Raw genomic sequence first — 15,372 nt, 5'->3', positions numbered from 1 at the left:
CCGTGGTTTTGTAATTGCATCATAAAAATTCAGAAATGAATACATTTTAACGTTTGTTGTTTTTGTTATTAACTTTACGAAAATCTTACATACCTATGCCTTATTTTTGTTTCAATACTTTTAAGCACTGTTCGAATTACGAGTTTACATTTTTATTTTGAAATCGGGCTGAAGTTAATTTTTTAGCAAATTTGATTTTATGGAATGGGAGATGAACGTGAAAAGTGCTAATGGTGAGGTGATGGAGTTTAGGTTAATGCCCAATATCATGTTCTGCTCAATCGGTAGCCAATTCATTGTATTTTTTGCTGAGCAAATATTCAAAAGAATTTTTGTTTTACTACCACAAAGAGTCATAAAAAAAAGTTGGTAAATGTTAATTTCACTGGAGTTTAATTTTATTCGACTCTTAGGTAGACGTGATTTAAGGGATATTTTGGTTTTTGAAAATCAATATGAATAAAGGATGGTAAAGTTGTTATAATGTTTGTTCATTCATTGAAAAATACATAACCTGATACTCTGATTACAATATATCGACTACCAGGAATTGTTTATTAGGATTCAAAATTATAATAAAATTGAATGGTTGAGGAATTTAGTTCACTATTATTCAGAAATATTGGCAGACAAACTGAATCCACTCAATTGATTTTGATGATTTAGAAATACACATAAAATTTTAACTTTTGACATACATTTTCTAAAATAAAGCCTTGAACAAAAACAAAAAATCGTGGAAAAATAGGTAAATAGCTTCATTCACAAGTTTTAGGAACGTCAATAAAACTACCATGCAAATTAAGTGGAGCAACAAATTTTACGATGCAGTTTTGCTCAAATGTTTCGAAAACTAGAAAACTATTGTATTTTTTAAAAATACAATTCTTTTAGTATACAATTCTACACAAAAGAGATTATCACCTAGGTACCCTGAATCTATCGAACTAAAATAAATCAAAGTCCAACTTTAATGTCGTGAGAAATTGTTTTCGAATATTTTTCTTTTTTTTTACTTTTTTTTCACTGTGAGTAAAATTTAAGCAGCGATATCCAATAATTATTAAAAACAAGTATTCAAAATGTATTAAATAAATTATTATTAACATTATATAGTTTGAACATATTATTTAAAGGTGAATTCTTTTCGTATAGTTTGTACGATAATGCGAAATATGAATTGGCTCAGATAGCCCTCTAAGATAACCGTTTGGAATATTAAAATGAACACGAAAAAAAAGATTCAACACATCCATATAAAAACAAGGCATAAATAATATCGTCTTCTCTTCAGGCTGTAGGTAGATCTATAATTTTTAGACTGTTACTATCTAGACCCCAAATTTAAAGACAAACTATAACCAAAAAACAAAAGCAATATCTTTCTTGGAAAATCTATAATAATCTTACACTTGTCAATATTTTTAACAACAAATAATTTTGTACACACCAATTGTAAAAAGCATTCAAATCAATTTAAAGCTTTTCACAGTCAAGATTATATTAGAAATGGTTCTTAAAATATTAACACCATAAGGATAGATAATTCAGTTGGATAGATTATATCTAACTGAAGTATAAATAATATAAAAAGAACTGGACCCTAATAGCTGCCCAGGGAACTATAGAGTTGGCAACAATAAATGGTAGCCATTAAATATTTTATCGAATGCTTTGCTGACATTTTTAAGAACATACTCCGTTTGCTTTCTATGTTTTAATGAATCCATAAACAAGTCCGTTAACTCCAAAAAATAGTTAAAGTCGAAATGGCCCTTCCAGGAACTATGTTGGTTAGGAAAATAATGATCGATTTGGTATAAAAACTAAATTTTTCGCAGACCATTGATGAAAACACTTAATTCGAGCTTGTTCAAGTACAGTTTTATTCGATGAAAGAGGACAAATATTAAGCGAAGGCTGTATTTATAACTTCAAATAATTTTTGTCTAACATAGCTTACGGGAAGATCACACGATTAGAGTATTTAGCAATTGTTGGAGAATCATTAATGCAGGTTTTAAGTACTAAAAAGTAACGAGTTTGCACAAGGACAAACACAGGGTGTTTTTAAAAATAAAATGCCTACAATATTGGGAATTGAAAAAAGCTTAGCTGTTGGTTGATAATTTTGTATTTGATCCTTTGTTCCTTTTTTATGTAGAGGAGTTTTACAATGCCTTCCACAGTTTTTCAGAACTTAAGCTGGAATTCCCTAGGGGTTTCATTGTCTTCTAGTTATATTTAAACAATTTTGTTAATTGTAATAATTTGTATATATAATTTCTTAAGTTATTATTAGTTGTGTGCCTTTTAACTAAATAAAATATTAGAGAAGGCAATCTTTAAAAACAGGTTTTTAAAGACCCTTAAGTTTTCCACACAATTAAAAGTTCTTAAATGGACAGCTAAGTTTTTTTCTAAGTTAATTGTTTTTCATACTTTGCACAGACCTTTTATACACTTAAATAATGTATCCGTTAATTATTTCCTTTAGATTTCTAAATCGGTAGAAATTAATTTAAGGATCAGTTAATTAAAACGAACATTTTTTTTAACGTTTCTTGAGAGCTTTTAAAACAACATAGTTCTACTCGAAATATTAAAGGGAAGTTATTTGTTGCGCCGAAAAAGCCTTTTCAATGTTTATTCCACTGTCTTAAATTCAAAGCAGAACCTGCATCTTCCCTTTAATGAAGTCTATTATATAAATTAGTTAAGCTTCATTTCCATTTAATAAATCAACATTATTATTTGAAATAATTTCTCCTTATCGAATTTATAAAAATAAATTTTAGAACGTTTATTTGTATCATAAATCGATTACAATTTTATAATTTATTAAATGTGAAACATAGAACTAAGTTTTTTTTTGGAAACATTGGAGTTTCATTAAAGAGACTTTTGTTTGAGTTAAGTTTAGAAAAATTCGCTCTCCTTCAATTTTCTATTACACCAAGTCTTAGAGTGGTACCGAAATCGAATACTACAATCCTGAAAAAAGTTATTTCTGTCTATACATTCGATTTAAAAACAATTTGAAGACAGAACAATTACCAAACTAATTTATTCTTGAAAAACTCAACTTTGGACCACTAACTTAAAAACTTAAAAATTGATTTTATAAATAATTGTACTGTCTAAAAGTTGTTTTAAATCATCAAGCTTAACCAAAACAACGACATTAGTTGTCTGTGCCAAAACTTGATCATATTTTTTTCAGACTCGAGTCGAAAATTGATTTCAGTTTAGTTTTACTTGGCCTCGGGACATTAAATAAATGCTCAGTGTAATTAATTTAATTTTTAAAACCCTTCCCTCAAGAAAATGCATAGCTTTAATCTTTCTACGAAAGGCAACCGAACAGTTTTGTACACTTTGCGTTACACACTTTTTTGGAAATATAAAAATATTATCTCTGCGTTCTTGATGATACACTTTATGTAAACATCAAAGAACAAAATGTAGGTACTTTTTACTGGAAGTTATATTAAATGTCCCATCACAGAATTTGTAGAAGAATGGAATGTTTTGTCGTATAGCATTTGCCTTTATTTAAATCAGACAATAATTGTAGAACCCACTATTTTCTTCTTGTCGATATAACAAATTTCCTTGAAATATCGCGATCGGTATTTGAACATCATGGACTGTCCCTTAAAAAAATATCACGCTTAAAAATGTTGGGGTATTTTTTGAGACCTAAATTGTATTACATCTGTTCCCTACACAGGAAAAATTAAACTTCAGTATTAATGAAATATTAAAATAATTTATCATCAATTGTTTCTCGTGTTTTAATAATTTGTATTATTAAAATGTGTTTTAAGTAAAACAGTTACTTTATTTTCATAAACTAAACTCAAATTTAAATTATTGATAAACAATTTAAACCCATTTTAAATCTATAGAATGATGAAGTCTATAAATATAAATACGAGGTGACCTATGTATAAGTTTTTTCAAACCTATAAAACTTCAAAAATAAACAAACTAATTGAGAAAACCACGTTTCGATATATTTTTATAAAAAATATATAAAATATAAAAACAAAAATTTTATATAAGAACAGATTTTATTATGGAACAAGATTTTGATACTTTGCTGAATGTTGGAAACTAGGAATGCTACCTTCTTCTCTTACTTCTTAACCCGAATCGACCCCTTTGAAATAGATGACGACAATTATGAAAGGTATGGATTTAATAAAAAAAATGTATGATTGGCCTTCTAAATATTGAAGATCGATATTCAATGAAAGGTTTTCCAAGTCTTAACAGCGTCAGCGCGTATATTCACTAAAATGCAATGTGATGTTTGCTACTGTACGCATCTTTACCACAAAACACAAATATTTTGTTACAATAGGCGACTTACATGAAATTCCAAACCTAACAGCAAAGTTAGGATTTCAAAGACTTTAGCTCTCCAGCTAACGCATTTTTTTTCCCCTCTACAATCCGTTTGTTTTTATAGGTTTAAGTGAAATTGTACTGAAATTGTTGTAGAATTTACCTTGAACATGTTTCTAACTAAACAGAGCTGACAAATTCTTTATGAATAACAGCTGTGTCTGTTAAATTAGGACTCCAGTTAAAATAAATTCGGGTATAAAATATAACATGAATAATTTGATCAAATATCAGATATGATATTCTCCGTAGTATACAATTATGTATTTTATCCTATTACCAATTTTTGTTCTTAACATTTTAGAGCAGAAAGGTCGAGTTGGAAACGGCGGGAACTGTCAAAATTTCTATTTGAGATATTGGACAATTTGGCCAGTTTTTGTTTCTGTATTCTAAGAAATACAAGCACAATTTCTTATACAAATTTCAGTGATTTCATTTCTCTAGAAGTCTTTATCGCAGAATTGAAGTAAAACGAAAGAGACCTTGCACTTGTTTAAGCAGAGCAATAGTCCGAAAACGTGTTGAAGTCTAATGTTAATATAAAAATCATAAATTATGTTTGATATTAGATAAAATGGAATTTATACTTAAATAGCTAAGAATATAGAAGATTTAATTGAAAGAAAACATTCTTCTAATTTAAACCAAAACGTTTCAAAAAAGACATCAAAAATGTACACATTTTCAGATCTTATATCCGGTTTTGCATTTTTCCCAATTTAGCATACAAATTTTTATCATTTTTAAACTATGTTGTATGTAGTCAATAATTTGTTAGTTGTTTTTCTTTCCTCTTATACAAAAATAAATATTAATATTTTTCAATAACTTTTAGGGTTATTTTATCGAATCTATTTATGGAAAAACAATAAAAATTTCAATTTCAAATTTTGACAACAAAAATAAAAAAAAAAAACAATTTTTAATTCATCTTTAAAAGTTTATTGCCATTTGCCATATTATTGACATAAGTTTATAATCAAAACAAAAATTCATAATTTCACATTCGTATAATCATCAGTCAAATCAAAACAAAAAAGTTTTGATGTCTTTTAGTAGTTTTCTTATTGATTGAATAATTAAAGTAATTGTGAGAACCAGTTGATTTGAATATAATCAGCATTTTACGACTCATATTCGTTTATTATACCTGAAGTTGAAGATGATACTGTTGCTGTTGCTGATGTTGATGCTGTGATGCGAAAGCCTTGAGCAATGGAAGATCCGTCCGTCGGCGACGTTGCCATATACCTACGATACGAGTAGTGTATCGCATATCAAGTTGTCATAAAAATAAAATACAAATTTATGTATGCGCACAGTTTATATGAAGACGAAACAAGAAAACACAAATTATACATTTTATTAATTTTTATTAAAACTGAAATTATACTGACACATCCGGCCGGGAGATACGACATTCAAATTGTTAATCGCTTTTCCCAAATTTACTGTTTTTGAAATTCATTCAAAATTTAGTCGTCATTCAGATTCAGGAAAATATAGCACGAGAGTGAATGTGAAATGAATATGACAACATTGGCACTACCTCCGTTCGTTTTGTGAATGATTTTGAACTTGGATAAGATCTCTCTTTATGCAGAGGCATGCAGCAGCCATCCCATCAGCCACAGACTGCTTCCCCCGGGAGGGCTTCAAAACACAACATCACCTTCTTCGACTGTGTACTCGTATAACAGACGACAATCAATGTCTCACCGGACAACAACATTTTTCTTTTTAAATTACTCAAGATGACCAAATGTCCGAATGAAACGTCAGAACAACTGACAAGTAGGAAATCAACCATGACGCTGCATCGCAAAGGACGCGGCGACGGACGCCGAGTCGGTCGTAACGCCTGATTGACACACAGAATCCCAAGAGGAATGGAGACGGAATACCAAACCAAAATCAAGAGCTCTAGTCGAGCCAACTAGTCAGGCAGCTAGAGCCGGAGCCATAGCCATCACATACCCCAGAGCCAAAGCCAAAGTCATAGCCAGATCCACAAGCGAAAAGCCAGTCACTGTTTGTGGGCATAAAAAATTAGTTTCATCAAGCCAGGATTAGTGTCAGAGAAGTGTTAAATGGACTGGAGGTAGTTTGATGTGCGACAGCTACGCTCGTATTTCTATATTACCACCGATCACAACCCGTCCCGTCTACACGAGGTATCTCAATGGGCAAAGGTATACAAAACACGGACGCGGACGCAGACGCAGATTCAGATGCGGTCGACGGACGGCTAGAGAGGAGTTGTATTTGGCTGAGCATTTGACTTGACTTGGCTTTTGGTTTTGATGGAAGGTCAACACAATGGGTTGAGTGCCAGGCTGATTGATATTTTTGTTCGTTAGGTGTACGCCACGCCACGCCATCCATGCCACGCTGCTATAGAATATGAGGCTGTCAAACAGTAGGCGTGTAGGCGTTGCCCCTACGAATGTTTGTTTAATTAGCAATTTTACGGAATTATACGTCACAATTATATTGGAGATATGTATGAGGAGATAAGATATGCGCCAAGATGTGGGAGTTCGAATTCGAATTAAAATTTTTATTCGCGCACCGCATATAGCAACGCCATGCCATAGCAGTGCTATGTGATGTGACAAGATCGACATATTTGGGCGAACCTGAATTTGAATTGAAAATATATCAACAAGAACAACAAAAAAAAAGCTTATGTTATAAGAGGGGTGAAAGTAACTCCTGCGATTAAGATGAATTTAATATGCAGGCTTTTTAAAGTTAAGCTTGAATTTTTCAAAAAATTTTTAATAAGTTTAGTTTTTTTTCTTAAATCAAATATTTAACCTTGGATGTTTTGGAATTCACTGTTGAAGCTGGCAGGGTTGCCACAGAACAGCTCCTTAAAAGAAGAAAATTTATAACTCAAATTCTTTTAATATACATAACTGCTTCATTTCTTTTAAAGACTAATATGGGTTGAAGTAATTCAAATGTTGTTGCATTTGACGCTAATTTTTTACCATGAAATATGTATAATTTTTAAACAAGCTTTGTATTTGATCTTTTACATGTCTTAACTTCTTGAATTTCCAAAAGTACACTTACAAAACTAGAAGTTCACTCCTAGATTATCAGTAAAATTTTAACTTTTAATTTAATAATAATTTAATTGAAACACATTGAAAAGCATTGAAAAGCAACAATTCATATTTTGGATGGTACTATTTTTTCTCCAAGGAATTTACAGATCAAAAAAGGCTTTTAAGCTTTTCACTTAGATTTTTCATGTGCTATGAAAATGATAATTTTTCATTGTTTGTATCAAAAGTAAAAAGAGCTTGGGATGCAACTTTCCACTAACAAACTTAAAAATTTACAAATTATTTTACTTGTAAGCCAAATTGTTCCTTGACTTCAATAAAAAAAAAGTCAATATTAAGCCGTTTTGTGTCCAGAAATTTGAGACTTTAAAGCAATCTCATAGTTAAGTTTTTTAACAAATATACTCAAAATATTAACAACAATAAAAATAAATATATTTTGTATGGGATGAAGTTAATTTAAAGTCAATATCTTTCTTTTGTTTTTTATAATTAATGGGCGCTCAAGGGGTTATTGATACCCTTAACATGTTTCAAGTTTAAACACAGCTCGAGCTTTAGGAACATATCGAAGGATTAAAGAGGAGATACCGATGCACATTGGGCTTAAGGTATTGAATATCAAAATAATAGGTGAAAACAGAGTTGGGTAAGGCATTCCACATTCGCGATGTGCGGTTAAAAAAATAATCTCTATACTTGACAGTACGCCCGAAATTGATTTCAAGGTTAAAATGATGTGCATTCCTAGAAGTTCCAGTATTACGGCTGTATTGGTTGAATGGGGGGGGGGGGGGTTACAATTGGATATTTCGACAGAACACTGTTTATAAAAATATCGGTAAAACAATGACAGGCATGGAAAGCCCTTTTTGGATACTGTCCAAAATACTTAAACTTGTTTTGGGGGCCTCTACCCCAATATGCGCGTTATATTCAAGTTTTAAACGAATTAATGCTTTTTAATATACACCCAGATCAGAAGGGGTAAAAGATTTCTTGCGCCGTCGGAGAAATCCTCAGCACCTAGCAGCATTTTTGGAAATATCAAATATGTGATCATTATATAAGAGGTGATCTGTGATACACATACCGAGTACTGAAAATTGATTAGTTTCCTGGATTTTATTTCAAGTAGATATATTAGTTGAAATTCAATTTTTAATATTTTCAGTTGTTTTATTTTTTATAAACATCGTCAAATGGATTTTTCTTAAAATGTTGCCCTCATATTTAAAAAACGTATTTTTTCTGAATTATTCTGTTTGTCAAATATTTTTACTGGTAAATATTTGTGTCCGTTTATTTGATTTATAGAAAAAGGGTTTTTTGGATTAATGCTTATTATGTAAAAGGTAAAACAAAATAAAATTCAAGTCAAAATCGTTTTTGTATTATCAGATTTTTGGGATCGACCAAATTGTTCACCTTTTTAAGTCCTTTTGTAACATTTTAATGTTATTATCTTTAACGAAAAATGGTTTTGAAGCCAAAACATTAATATTGAGAAATGAGTGACATGACATCCTAAAATCATGAATTAATGTTCTAAGTTGCCGGTTGTTGCTATCATTGGGTTTCATCATTCAAAATTTAGTTTCAAGCTTAAAAGCGACTAAGAAAGTCGAATTTATTATGTTTCATTTTTAACTTCCCATAGGAAGTTATTGTAATGGGTCCGAATTGTCAAATTGAAAATTTTGAGATTTCTCGACGTTTCAAGGTCCCTAGAGTCGAAATAAAAGATTTTTAGAAAGATGTCTGTGCGTGCGTGTGTACGTACGTTCGTACGTCCGTACGTCTGTACGTCCGTACGTTCGCGACGTTTTTTTCGTCGTCCATAGCTCACGAACCAAAAGAGATATCGATTTCAAATAAATTTTGTTATACAGATAATAAGGCAGAAAGATGCAGAAAGGGCTCTCAAGAAAATTGCGTAGGTGGTTTTTTTACCATAGCAGTTTGAAAAAAAGGTGAAAATTTTGGTTAACCCTAAATATCTTACGAACCAAAAACGCTAGAGACTTGAATTAAATTTTATATAATAGATTGTAACGTGATACCAAACAAGTATATTTTTGAAAAAATCAATATAACAGTTTTTTTTATAAATCAATAAAACTGAAAAAAAAGTGTCACCTCCAAATGTTTACGACTGAAATATGATTTCATCTCCAAAACAATTTTGTGCAACGAAGAATAATGTTTTTGATATCTGATAAAATTTTGAGAAAAATCTAATTGACAGTTTTTTTTTATAAAAAATAAAAATCTAAAAAAAACATTACTCAAAGTTGGTAAAAATTGAATATCGATTCAAATATCTTTTCAAAAACTTAAAATTAAGGATTCAAACTTATTTTATCTTATAAAGAATATTGTTGTCAACATTTTGAAAAATTTTGAGAAAATCGAATTGACAGTTTTTTTACATAAAATAAAAACCTAAAAAAAAAAATTAATAAAAGTTGGTAAAAATTGATTTTCGACTCGAATATCTTTTTAAAACTTTGAGATATTTGTTTTAATCTACTTTTATCTTTCAAAAAATATTGTTGTCAACATTCAGTTAAAGTTTGAAAAAAATCGAATTCACAGTTTTTTTTTTACAAAAAATAAAAACCTAAAAAAAAGGTATAAAAGTTATTAAAAATTTATTTTCGACTCAAATATCTTTTCAAAACTTTGAGATAATAGCTTCTAATTAATTTTTACTTATAGGAAATATTGTTTTCAACATTAGGACAAATTTTAAGAAATATCGAATTTACAGTTTTTTTACAAAAAATAAAAACATAAAAAAAAATGTATAAAAGTTGGTAAAAATTGATTTTCGACTCAAATATTTTTCCAAAAATTGTAGATATTGGCTTTTAACAACTTTTATCTTTCAACAAATATTGTTGTCAACATTCAATAAAATTTTGAAAAAAATCGAATTGACAGTTTTTGTGCAAAAAATTAAAAACCTAAAAAAAATTACCAAAAGTTGGTGAAAATTAATTTTTGACTCAAATAAATTTTCAAAAATTTGAAATATTTTCTTCAAACTAATTTTATCTTATAAGAAATATTGTTTTCAATATTTGATAAAATTTTGAAAAAAATCGAATTGACAGTTTTTTTTACAAAAAATAAAATTCTAAAAAAAAAACAATACTAAAACTTCGTAAAAATTTACTTTCGACTCAAATAGCTTTTCAAAACTTAAAAATATTGGCTTGAAACTTATTTATTTCACAGAAAATATTGTTTTCGATATTCAGTAATTTGTATATAAAAATCCAACAGTCCGTTTTTTCATTAAAAAAAATCTACAAAAAATAGAACGCAAATTTGGTAAAAATTGGTACGAGTACATATAGACAAACTTTTAAGCAAGACAAATCGACAGACAGGATGGGAAGTTATCAGTGTGGGTCGCATCCCAGCCTCTTTTTTCATTTTATAATGAAGCTTATGAGTTTTAGATTTGTATTTACTGTAAAAAGGTGTTAAATAACTCAGAAATATCATTGAGTTCATTTTAATTCTTTAATGATGAAAAAGTTTTCAATATGAACAGCTGATGCCTGATTTTTCAATTCGGAACATAATCGTTCCACTGAAAGCGTCATATTATCTTTGTATTTCTCTTGTCAGCTTTACTTTCAATCAACAATTCTAAATTTAAATGTGTGATTCTAATCAGTAAATATTTATCCAATGACAGATATTTTCAATGAAAGCTAAAACCAACCTATAAAAAAAATAAAATAATTTGTTTCAATGATGGAAACCAACAATAGCTATATACTGGCTCCTAGGCGACTTGAAATGTAAAAAATTCAAAAATTTTCAATTCAACAAATATGACGGAATACATACAATAGTATCAAAAGGAAATTTAATGAAACAAAGTAAAAACATAATAATTTAAAGTACCATTCGCGTCAAATTGCTTTCAAAGACATATTTTTTTTTCATATTGTTTTGTAGTTTTTAAACATTCAAAATTTAATCTTATATGAAGTAAATTAAGCTATTGTCATTTAACACATTTTCTTTATTTTTAAGGTTAAGGTTAAGAGAGAAAAGAATGTTATAAGAACAGAAAATGTACCTAAGATCATTTAAGCCTTAATATTATGTAGCAAGTAGCAGTATCTTTTGAGAATCGAAGTATCGTTCGAATAAAAATAATTCCTTATGCCTGTTTCAAACCAATTTGAACTATTTTGAAAGTTGTAAGTACTTAAGCGAAGCACTGAAATATTTAAAAGGCTCCATAAAATTTTAAAAGCATACAAAATATTATGGGCAAGTAGACCAGAAATAGTACAAAACTTACCACGAAACATTTCGAAGAAACCTAAATTATTGTGAAGAAATTCTCTTCTTAAAAGTCCTATTTTTGAACAAACAATTTTGACGGGGAGGGCGTTAAATAGACTCAAGGAAACTTTACGATAAATTACAAATAAGTCGAAAATATTGGAGATGAGTGAATTTTGTCAAACCAAAGATGTTTTGTTATTATTTTAATAATATACCGCTTTATTTTTGCAGGGATGTTAGGTGCCTCAAGGCCGAGATCGTCACCAAACAGCGGTTGAAGTGTCTCACAGACTTTAATCAGTGAGAGACATCACTTTGAGTGCTTAAACGGTGGGGCGGCAAGAGTTTAATTGAGAGTGATCTAGTCGTATATCAAGACTCACGATATAGCACTAAAGTTTGGAATTTGCTCGCATCCACCAAGATTGAACCGAGGCCTAATATTAGACAACAGCTGCCTAGCGGGAAAATTTCTGGGGAGGTTACGTCATGGTGTGGACAGGAATTTCCGTTCACGAAATAACTATGCTGTGCAATTATTACATCACCAACATTTTGAAAGGGTATTTGGTTTCTTTTGCACAAAAATGATAAGAAAGCGCCTTGCTGTTCCCGAGACACTTAGTTGACTGATATCCGGTCAGATTGAAGAGTGGGATAATACTGATGACGCTATTGTAAAAACCTTATTCAAGGCATGCCGAGGCGAATCAAAGCTTTGATAGATGTTAGAAGAGACAACATCACTCTACTCAGTGAACAAAAATTATTTTATTTTGTGTTTTATTTAAACGTTCTTCTTATTTGTTTATTTTGTACATAAACAATACTGAATTTAAAAAAAAGTCGTTTGTACATATTTAAAATTATTGCGAAATTTCCAGTGATCGCCTTTTATGTAACTCAGTGTTTAATAGCAATAAAGTCATATATTTTGGCAGAAAACAACTTTTTCCAAAAAAAAATATTTCTTGGATTCAAAAACGAATGCATACTTAAATTATAGAGCAATAAAAGTATTCGAATTATACTAAAATACAGTTATCGAATTGAAATGAAATGAAAACAAATTATTTTTATTAACTATACTTAAATTGACGAAAAACGAAAATGCAAAAAGTTGTGCCATTGCCTTAATTTTATAATATTTCGAACACATCTCTTAAAACAATATTTCGTAGTAAATTTTGGAATTTGAGAAAATCAATTTTGATTTTTATTACTTATTGAATTTGTTATGATTAAACTGTTTTTATAAATATAACAAAACTATAAATTCGTTCACTTTATATTTTTTTAAATCACTAGCTTTCATAAAAATGAAAAAAAAATTTATTTCTTCTAGTTTTAAGTATTTGTGGCTTCATAAGCATTCCAAGCCAAACATTGAATGTTTAAATTTAGTACTTTTCTGCTAGTCTTAAAAAAAATATAGAGGTTCGAACACGAGTGTGTTACTGGCCACCTTGCTTGTTGCTTAGTAAGTCTCAAGAAGAATATATTTTTTAGAAATTGATCTAACAGCAACATTTGAAACAATTATGTTTTAAAAATCAATGATATGAATATCCCAATAAGTTATTAGGTTTTAGCCGTACAAACCTCACGATTGAAGAAAACTTGGACTTTTTCTCTGGAATCTCAAATACCTTTAGTTTTTGTTTTAGATAGTTCTCATAATATGTTGTGAATTCTTCCTTTCAACCTTTAAAAATCTCAAAATCATGAATATCAGACTAATTATCGTTTCATTCAGTGAATTATTGAACCGCGAAAAATTTTGAGAGAGAAGAAAGATTTTGCATTGCTTATAATGTATCCAATATTCATGTGTAGGGCTCAATTTAAGGGCTGTAAGGTATTCTTCAAAAACGGTTCAAAATATATAACAGTGGCACTGCCTAAGTTTTCTTGCTTCACTTCAAGAAAGAGACTTTTTGTTCAGTACTAACGACGCATAAATTAATCTCTCCACTAAAACTCAACTTTCTTTCGGCATTGTTTCAAAGTAAGGCTATGTGTGTGACTAATTTTTCGTAATTTATTGATAAAGATTTAATATGAAATTAAAATTTGTGTAAACTGTTCATAACATCAATTGATTTAAGGTTATGATAGTTTTTTACAAAAATTATGTCCATCAGAACATATTAAGCAGGTACTTCACAAGTTGCTATCGAAAAGTTAATTATAGGTGTCGTGGTAGTTAAATCACTTTTTAAAAACGCAATCAAGTTTTATTTACTTTCTTGAAACTTGTCTAGCGCCCTATTGATAGTGAAAAAACCCATTGAAACACTTACAATTTCACCACTTCGCACCCACTTGAAAAACAATAACAAATAAGGCAAATTCCACCTATTTTATCTAATCTCTTTTTGAATTTTACGAGAGTCGTCGTCTCCCGCAACACCCACTATTTATTCACTATACTTAATCCACAATCTAGACAGGGCCCTATAGTTATAATGTTGTAAACTAAAGTTTCAATCAATTTACGCACATTTTTCTTAACTTCTTCCATTTTGAAAATGAAATGGTGGTAACTCTATGTTAGAATTGAACCAATGCGATCCCCCAGCAACCATGTAAATCATAATTTTATAGCTTTTTCGTGCAGGCAATTTTGGAATTTCCGATTTATTTTCAGCTGAATCCTAATTGGATTTCAGTTTCTTTTATATTTTTAAAACTATTTTGACCATAAAAATAATTTAAAAAACTTGTTCAGATGAAGAAGCCCGAAATTTTATTTTTTTTTATTTTTATTATAAAAAGGTTGCACATACATACCAGAATTTTTGGTTGGTCTGTTGTTGCTTCTGCTTTTGTTATGATTATGATTATTATTAATATTTTTATTTGACTTTTGATATGATTTAAGAATATTAAAATATATTAAATGTTAAAGGAACACACGTCTGTTGAAATGCGAGTTCTTTTATTTTTTTTCGAAACACTGTACCAATCAAAAATAGTTGTAACAATAGTAATTATTTTTGTGTAGTTAATGAAAAATTAAATTATTTTAAATCAGAAAAAACAAAACTATTATTAACGATAGACGATATGATTGTGATATAAGAACTATAAGTAATCTTTAAACAAAAGTTTATCAATGGAATTGAATGAAAATAGTAAAATATTAAGCTTTATCAACAACTACTGTGAGCGGGCTTATCAACTGTCATAAAGTTTACAGTTAACGTTATCACAATCATAATATTACACCTTGACTAACCTAAACACGGGACGATGTGAATTGCAATGTTTTTTTGTTTTTGTTTTTTGTTGTTGTTGAGTTTAGGAACAAAATATTTAAAATTTAAACACCGAACAAAGAAACAACATTTCACCAACGACGTAAAAAGTTCTGTTTGGTTTTAAAAATTAGAAGATGAGTTCTGAGTTAAAATTACAAAAGTTTATTTAGGAACACCAATTTTCTTGGCATCAGGTCATAGGTGCAAAAAAAAACCTTGTTAAATTTGTAAAGTAGAAGAGTGGTTCTTATCTAAATTTTGAGGATTGCATATTTGGCTTTATTGTTTGAAGCTCCAAG

At 29.4% G+C, this 15,372-nt stretch overlaps 1 protein-coding gene across 2 annotated transcripts in view; it reads right to left on the bottom strand.

Annotated features, from left to right (window-relative positions):
• LOC129948026 (homeotic protein ocelliless) overlaps nt 1-15,010 on the bottom strand; it is a 68,327-nt gene extending 53,317 nt beyond the window's left edge. The window contains exon 1 of one of the 2 annotated variants that reach the window (XM_056058835.1): nt 14,604-15,010. The gene's annotated coding sequence lies outside the window, so the exon portion shown is untranslated. The remainder of the gene's footprint in view (nt 1-14,603) is intronic. The other variant, XM_056058834.1, reaches the window with a different exon arrangement.
• Nucleotides 15,011-15,372: the final 362 nt, after the last annotated feature.

Source organism: Eupeodes corollae, chromosome 2, assembly GCF_945859685.1.
Source record: "Eupeodes corollae chromosome 2, idEupCoro1.1, whole genome shotgun sequence".
Classification (NCBI taxonomy): Eukaryota; Metazoa; Arthropoda; class Insecta; order Diptera; family Syrphidae; genus Eupeodes; species Eupeodes corollae.
This window is presented reverse-complemented; position numbering and strand designations above follow the sequence as displayed.